At 36.6% G+C, this 8,558-nt stretch overlaps 1 long non-coding RNA gene across 2 annotated transcripts; it reads right to left on the bottom strand.

Annotated features, from left to right (window-relative positions):
- Nucleotides 1–3,045: 3,045 nt before the first annotated feature.
- Nucleotides 3,046–7,750, bottom strand: LOC121430352. 2 transcript variants are annotated; one of them, XR_005972021.1, is made up of 3 exons: nt 7,553–7,750; nt 5,151–5,271; nt 3,046–3,243 (listed from the first exon to the last, which is right to left on the bottom strand). It is a non-coding gene; the product is annotated as an uncharacterized LOC121430352 (long non-coding RNA). The 2 variants fall into 2 exon arrangements; XR_005972022.1 differs by lacking the exon at nt 7,553–7,750 and adding an exon at nt 5,813–5,835.
- Between the last annotated feature and the right edge of the window lie 808 nt (nt 7,751–8,558).

Below are 8,558 nucleotides of genomic sequence, written 5' to 3'. Positions count from 1 at the left end.
GGTCTTTAATAGTCGACTACGATGTCATAATGACGGAATTTTGACTTATTTTGACGTGATAATGATTTACATATGAAATTGTACATGAAAACACAACTCGAACGTACAACCTAGCTTAGTTCAAAATATTAAAGAAATCAAATCATGGGTTGATCAGTTCCAATATTTTTACGATTGCAAGATTGACTGTAGGTCCAAGACTTGTCAAGAACAGACAAAACACAAACACCCATACACACAGTCACACACATTAAACGATAAATCAAATACATATTTCAATTATGAACTCAGTTTCAAATATTTTATTAATAAATTCAAGAAATCGCGTAACAAAACTTTTTTTCCTTTAAGAATACAGTGTGTGGTGTATTCTTGTAAATACAACATACAACAAGTTGGATTTTACTCTTACATGGTGCGGATTGCTTTCCCAAAAGTTTGACAAGCTAAAAAAAGGTAATTTGGCTTTCAGAATTGCCCCCCCCCCCCCATTCCGTGTCTGGTCAAAGAACTATGAAACCAGTTACAATGTCTGTTAACAAATACAGAGATACAATTTGGATAAATTGCCTATTCATCTATTGCCAACTCGTCCACTGTGATCATGGCCTACCTCATTTAGTCAAATGACAATTGGTCCATCAACGAAATATCTAACAACCATTTGGTCCAATAATCTTCTAATCACCAGCTTGTCTATGACCATTTCATCTCATAACCACTTGGTCTAATACCAATTTTCTTTTCTTTCATTTTGTCCGATTAACACTTATTACACTTAGTCCAATTAGACCAAATGGTATGGCAATTAAACCAATTGGTTATTCAGAAAAAATGGTGGGTGGACGAACTGATGGTAAACCAAATGATAGTGTTAGACTGATAAACCCGTGTAGAGTCTGAGATATTAAGGTAAATACAATACTGATGTCCAAGAAATATGGCTTCCAAGTACCTTATTTTAAACAAGAAATGGCTTACCCTGAACAATATGTCTGTGAAAATAATACCAGATTTGCAGCGATACTCAAATGGGAGCTCATATTTATTTGGATGTAAGCAACATGTATTCATTTTAACTAAGTATGGTTTGTGATTGTCACTTAAAAGTTTCACCTTGGTAACAGCAGTTTTCCATATATACATAATAATGAAAAACACCCAAGTTTATGGTGAATACTTCACTTGCATACATGAGTGAAATTCCTGACACCAGAGCCTGACCCAGTTAAAATATTTCTCGATATTGGGTAGCATGAGTTGTACTGCGTGAATATAATGCTGATATATAAGAAATAATTGCTTACAAGTATCGAAAATTTAACTAAAATGAGTAAATCAAATACCACATAAAATAAATTTTCTCTTTTAAAGGGGAATATAACCTTTGGAACAAATAGGCTTGTGTAGAAACAGAAAAATCAAAGAATAAGAATAAAGAAAGTTTGAGAAAAATCGGACAAATAATGAGAAAGTTATGAGCATTTAAATATTGCAATCACTAATGCTATGGAGATCCTCCCATTGGCAATGCGACAAGGATGTGTGATGTCACTGATGAACAACTTTCCCTTTGGTGGACTATAAAATACCCTCAAAATGTCTCTTTTTGCTTTTTCTTATGATAATATAAACTCTTTATCCATGATGTATTCTTAAAAAATATGTATTACATGCCCTCATGTAGAAAGAACACATGATCTATGGATAGATGTGATAAAAGAGGCAATTCAAGTGAAATATATCTAGAGTTGTTCACAAGTGACATCACACATCTTTGTCGCATTGCCAATTTGCTATCTCCATAGCATTAGTGATCGCAATACTCAAATGCTCATAACTTTCTCATTATTTGTCCGATTTTTCTCAAACTTTTGTTGATCTGTTTCTTTGATTTTTCTGTTTTCACACAAGCTATCTTGTTCCAATGGTTTCATTCTCCTTTAAGTGAAATCAACTTTTTGTTCGCGTGGACTTCTCCTTTAAAGTATGTAACAATAAGGATCAGTGCGAACGACCCATCATTTTGCAAGTGCATGCAGACCCAAAATAACTAAAAAACGTGAATTTGTGTACAAATCCAATGCAAAAAGTGTTTTTAGTCAAAATTCATAAATTGTATCATTTTTCCATTTACTGCTTAAAATCAATTAAATTTATCTTTTTTATGGTCAAAATGAAGTCCCTGACAATTTCCATTGAAAAAACAATAAAAAACAAAAAGTCGAAAACAGAGAAATACATAAGAAATTTAGAAAACAATAGAATGCTTAAGAAAATAAATGTGATGTTGAAATTTTTTAAAAATAAATTTGATCAGATGCCTATCTAGATTATGTGAAACAAAAAGTAGCATTTTAGGGGCATTATTTTATTAATTAGAGCAAACTTATGATTTTACGCATATATTGGCAAATTAATGAGCAATGAGATTTTTCACAGAATTATATATATTGAAATTTTGTAGATAATGCCATGGGTAACGTGCGTGCCAATATCCGTCGCGATCGCGCGATGGACGACCGAGATCATAAGGGGGGGGGGGCTGAATCAGGCCCCCCCCCAGTCTTCTTAGGTGTTGAAATAGCCCAGTCTATTTAGGGTTAATAATCAATTAGCACAAAGGAAAGGTTCACTAGTCGTTCTCAAAATCAATCTTAACTTACTAACAGATTTATGAATCAGCCCACTGCACTCTAATGATGAGCATGATGCTCCTGAAAAATGTATTGTACTACATAATTACTTATTCCTATGTAAAGCATCTCTTAAATTATTATCCCCCTAAGTATAAGATTACCGGTAGACCAATTACTCTCTGCCAAAGACAATGGATCTGTTCTATGTTTCATATGATAAAATACAAAAGAACGTCTTTGATCCTCATTTGACCTGTGTTTTGCATATTAATGTTTTTTTAAACTCAAAATTTCACAACCTTCTTATCTTAGTCAGATTTTGATGAAATTATCAGTGCTTCTTTGGTTTTTCTCTATTTCAATATTCAAATTACGTTTTGCTGGAGTCTACCTTTTCTTTGATAGGCTCCATTGTAATTTGGCAATGTAATTGGTCTAATGTTATATATTGGGGATAGCACAGATACCGTTTATAATATGTGCAAGCTTTATGCACTCTCATTGGCGTATGAAGGATACCTGCAGGGTTGCTAGAAACCATATTCTATGTTTGATTGATCATCCATCTCTGAACTCATCAAGGAAGTACTTTATCTTGTGACACCTGTAAAAAAATAAAAGGGGGGGGGTATTGAGAAACTTATAACAAACATAGCCAAACTATTTCATCTGCATGCAAAACTTAATGGTTCAATTATCAATTCTTTTTATCGCATATTGCCAAAAGTCAGTGATCTACATTATCATTATCGATATCAATATCCATTGATATGAATATCAACATCAGGTGAGGGAGGACATTTGCTTATTCAGTTTATTTTATTCCAATCGCTCAGCTGAAAACTTTTTGTTCTGTTATATGAAATATGTAAAAATGAAAGGGTGCTAATTGCATTCACCTTTGTTTACCAGTCTAAACATTTAGAAGTAGAAAAAAAATAAATGAGGGCATAAATGGGGCACTTAATAAGAGGTGAAAGAGGGGACACTGCAGAAGAGATATTTCACTATAAAAAAAGGAGCACAAGAGTGCAATAAAGACAATTTGAATCAATATTCAATTAAAGGAAAAACTCATAGAAGGGAACAGGGGTAGTATTTTGAGATCCATTTCATCTCTGAAAAAAGAATCCCTTAAAATCCCTTTGAATTTATATTCTTCTAAGAACAATTTCATCTTCATTTTATTATCTCTCTAAGACACAAATGGGTGTGTCTTAGAGAGATAATTTCATCTTCATTTTATTATCTCTCTAAGACACACCCATTTGTGAAGCAAAATCCAATGAGAAAGGCTGTAAATAAAATGCAGCAGTCTCATCTCATTCATCCAATGAAAATCTTTTACGCCAGATGTGGATTTAATCTTTTAATTAGTTACATATGTAAAATTGCATAATTGATGTGTAATGTCGTTTTGATAGTGTCCCTAATCCCCGAAAGAGTGTAACATGGTCCAATAAAATCATTGTCATTGTCTTTGCAAAAGCAAACAATACTCTTATTCTTATCATTGTTTAGATGTCTATTTCGCATCATAAAAATTGTCTAAGTTGCAAAAACAAACAATACTCTTATCATTGTTAAGATGTCACTTTTGCATCATTTTATGCATAATTTCAGAGAAAAATTTATTAAACTACAGTCTTTTGAAATTTTTCATTAACCCTAATTCTGCCAGGGGAGGGAGAGGGCCATAATGCCCCCCCCCCCTCGACAATTTTTGCGATATCTGCTGCGCAAATTTTTTTGACCTCGCCGCTTACTGACTTTTTACTTTTAAGTCTTGCATAAATTATGAGACCAAATTTGTGACACCCGGGTGCGCGGTTACGACATTACACGTCAAAATGTAAGTGTATTTTTCATGTACAAATCCAATGCAAATATTGTACCGGGTATTTAGCAAAAATTCAGAAACGTATCATTATTTCTACTTTTACTAATTAAACATTATCAATTTTGCCTTGTTTTAAAAAAAATACATAAGAAATTAAAAAAGCAATAAAATACATAAGAAATCGGTCTTGCCACCAGGATTTTTTCATTCACAATTGTTAGGAATGCTATAAAGAATATTTCACCAAAAATAGCATTCTGTGAGCTTTATTTAGTGAATCAGAGCAAAAAGTATGATTTCATGAATAAAATACATAAGTTTCATGAATAAATTAGAAAATTAATTCCTACAAAATAAAAATAAAAGAATTCAGTGAAATTTACCAATGCAACTGCGTTGGAAATGTCACTCTCTACCATCATGCAAATTTTCATTGTGATAGCGCAATCCGTGGCTGAGATCTTAAGGGGGGCCCTAATGCCCCCAAGAATCAAAATACCCCAGGAGATTTAGGGTTAATCTACAGGAATAATGTTGGAGTATCAGTCACTGTCAATGATTACATAACTTTCCTTCATTCTCATTTTAACTTTGGAACAAATAAACTGAATCAAACATGGAGCTCATGTTCATGTAAAAAAATCCCTTCCAAAAGTGATAATTGTACTCACCACTACACAAAACAGCATATTTGCATGACTTTTGTTCCATCAGTCCATGTTGATGAAATCAGGATTGACACTGAATTAAATGTGGAGCGTAGAGTTGTTCCAACTGTCCCAGATGATGTCACTGAAATTGAAATGATTATTTATTTAGTCTATCGAGGTATACATGTCCTAAAGCTTCAGGTACTCACCACTCATTGCACATGCAATTTCATTGGCAAATGCACAATCTTCGTGACTGTAGTGTGACAAACGACTCCTTTAGTATTAATATTTTGTACATAAAATTGCAAATTGTAGAGAAAACAAAAAATGCAGTTTTTTAGGTGTATGCACCTTCATTTATTTTTTTCCAACAATAGAAAATGCTTTAAAAACTGAGAACTGAGGAACAAGAAAAAAAAATTGCATGATAAATCGAGTGTGTAGTAGCTATAAGGACACCTTCAAAATCGGGCGGCAAAATTCAAAGGTGTTTGGAAAAGATGGAAGCGATATTTTGGTTTGAGATATTTTCTAATCATAGTAAATTAATATATGATTTGCCACTTTTGGTTAGTGTCCATCACTACCAATTTTCAGACAGGGATTATTTTTTAGAAAAAACACATCTCTTCTGAATAGGGTCTATGTACAATTACATTTATAAGCAAGGCCAAGCCTACCTCAAGTGATGTTCGAGCAGGCAAAGGTGGGGAAAATGCATATTTATTGTAAAAATATCCCCCAAAAGACATCGACAATAAATAAAAGCTAGATTTCTTGCTCTAATCCTCCGGTTACCTCAATAAGACAAAATGCTATGCCTTGGAATGGAAATTTGAGTGTAAAAAAGGGGGTCCCCACTGCGGCACATACCCACCACACATTATGTACTAAGTACCTTGGCTCTAAGACCAAGTCTAAGTCAAGAGTAAGAAATTAAACTTGGCGCTAATGCAGTTTCGCACCGGCGTAGCGACACGGCGTAGACATCGCTTCGCAGATCGCTTGGATTCACCGTGCAACGTAATGTTGATATGAACTGAAGTTAGCAACCAAATCATGCGAGAATGTGGCGAACAAACTGCCATCATGCCGCATGCGAATCTATGTTCGCATGATTTGGTTGCTAACTTCCGTTCATATCAACATTGCGGTGCACGGTGAATCCAAGCGATCCGCGAAGCGACACGGCGTAGACATCGCTTCGCAGATCGCTTGGATTCACCGTGCACCGTAATGTTGATATGAACTGAAGTTAGCAACCAAATCATGCGAGAATGTGGCGAACAAACTGCCAGCATGCCGCATGCGAATCTATGTTCGCATGATTTGGTTGCTAACTTCCGTTCATATCAACATTACGGTGCACGGTGAATCCAAGCGATCCGCGAAGCGACACGGCGTAGACATCGCTTCGCAGATCGCTTGGATTCACCGTGCAATGTAATGTTGATATGAACTGAAGTTAGCAACCAAATCATGCGAAAATGTGGCGAACAAACTGCCAGCATGCCGCATGCGAATCTATGTTCGCATGATTTGGTTGCTAACTTTAGTTCATATTAACATTACGGTGCACGGTGAATCCAAGCGATCCGCGAAGCGATGTCGATCAACGACGTTGAGATCGAAGATGAAATACAGCCATTCCCGATCACAATATTTTGAAAAGTGGTGGATGTATTGACATCGAAATGTGACTGAGAGACTTGTCATGACATTTGGTAACAAGTATTGGTGATTAGGTGTGCTGGTAATCGGCCGGTGCGAAATTGCATTAGCGCCTTAAACTTTAATGCATTGTTGGTTAGGGGGGGGGGGTAATTTTTACAATAAATAGGGCCTATTCATTTTATTTTTTCCCACCTTTGAAACTCGGAGTATCCGAATTACAAGTTCACCGAGTTGAGGTTCGGGTAGGTGGAGCGCAGTGTAGCGGTGGTTAAGTGGAGCCTGCACGAACATCACTTGAATTGAAGGTACATGTAATGTAGGCCAAGCCAAAGCCTTAGGCCTATGAAAAAGGCAAGGAAAAAGGCACTGTGCAGAGCACCACCACCATGCCATGGCTGACAACGTCCACACCATACAAATTAGAGAATAGGGTCTAAATTATTCTTTGAGATCAAATTTAAGAAGTCATAAGAATGTATTTCAACGTTTGATGATTGGTTTTAAAGATGAAAGCAAAGAAAAAGTTTTTACATGTTCACAGTCAAAACAGCAAACGCCACGGCTCGAGAGCCGTTGTCATCGCCACAACTCTAGGGTTCGACTTCACGTACCGTACCGTACTTACGCCGGCACGCACGATACCGCAGGTTGAAATAACTTCATCAGTGATAGGTTATTCTGATTTCTACTGATACTCCAGCTAATTTAGACATATATAGAATATTAGTATACATGTAAATGCTTACCCTGAAGTGTCTTGACATGTCAAAAAAGGGCAGGCAGTCAACTGAGAACAAGTTATTACGGACGTCGATTGCACGATCCAGCACTTTGACTCGACTTCGTTCATTAACGGTTGCATTTTCAAATACACGAATCACGTGCGCGCTCTGCTGACGATCGGACTTGGCATTTAGTCTTCATTCGAAACATGTTTTGGTTGAAGTGTCAAATGAAATATCAATTTTCGACGACGACCTACCCGGGCGACCTACAGAACCTTTAAACATTTAGGCTAAAGAAAACACCGGGAGAAAAATAAAGGGAACATTTTGAAAACGTATTTGTAGTGATGCATTGGCGGCGGAAGCCAACAAAATTTAGGGGGCCGGGGGTCCATCTGAAATTTTGGGATGCCCATCTGAAATTTAGGGATGGACGCAGGCAAAAAAATTGACATTTGAATTTAGGGGAGTGGATTACCAAAAATATTTGACAAGCAAAAAAAAGGGGGGTTATCAACCTAAATTTTAGGGAAGGGGGGACACAAACATTTCAGGGAGGGGTGGGGGCCCACGTGAATTAAGGGGGATGCATGCAGGAAACAAAGTAGACAAGCAAAAAAAAGGTTATTATATCAACAAACAAATTAGAAGGGGGAACATCCCCCCTTCTGTCCCCCCCCCCTGCGCTTTCGCTGCCTATGGTTGTATATATATATATAAATGTTTTCATAATGAGGTCATATAAAATTGTAAATGCACTCGTTGTGAAGGTGTTGTGGCTCAGTGGATAAGTCTGCGGACTGTGAACCACAAGGACCGGGGTTCAAATCCCACCGCAGCACGTCCTTTGGCAAGGCGTTTATCTACAATTGCCACTCTCGACCCAGGTGTAGTAAATGGGTACCCGGTAGGAAGAAATTCCTTGGAATGCTCGATGCGCCCGATCAGGGTAGCCGTGCTAAAGCCGGGGTAATGGTATGCAGCGCTTAGAAACATTTGTATTAAGCGCTATATAAATGTTGCATAT

The sequence above is a fragment of the Lytechinus variegatus genome, chromosome 16 (assembly GCF_018143015.1).
Source record: "Lytechinus variegatus isolate NC3 chromosome 16, Lvar_3.0, whole genome shotgun sequence".
In the NCBI taxonomy this organism is placed as follows: domain Eukaryota; kingdom Metazoa; phylum Echinodermata; class Echinoidea; order Temnopleuroida; family Toxopneustidae; genus Lytechinus; species Lytechinus variegatus.
Note: the sequence above shows the minus strand (reverse complement) of the source record. Positions and strands in the feature narration are given on the sequence as shown.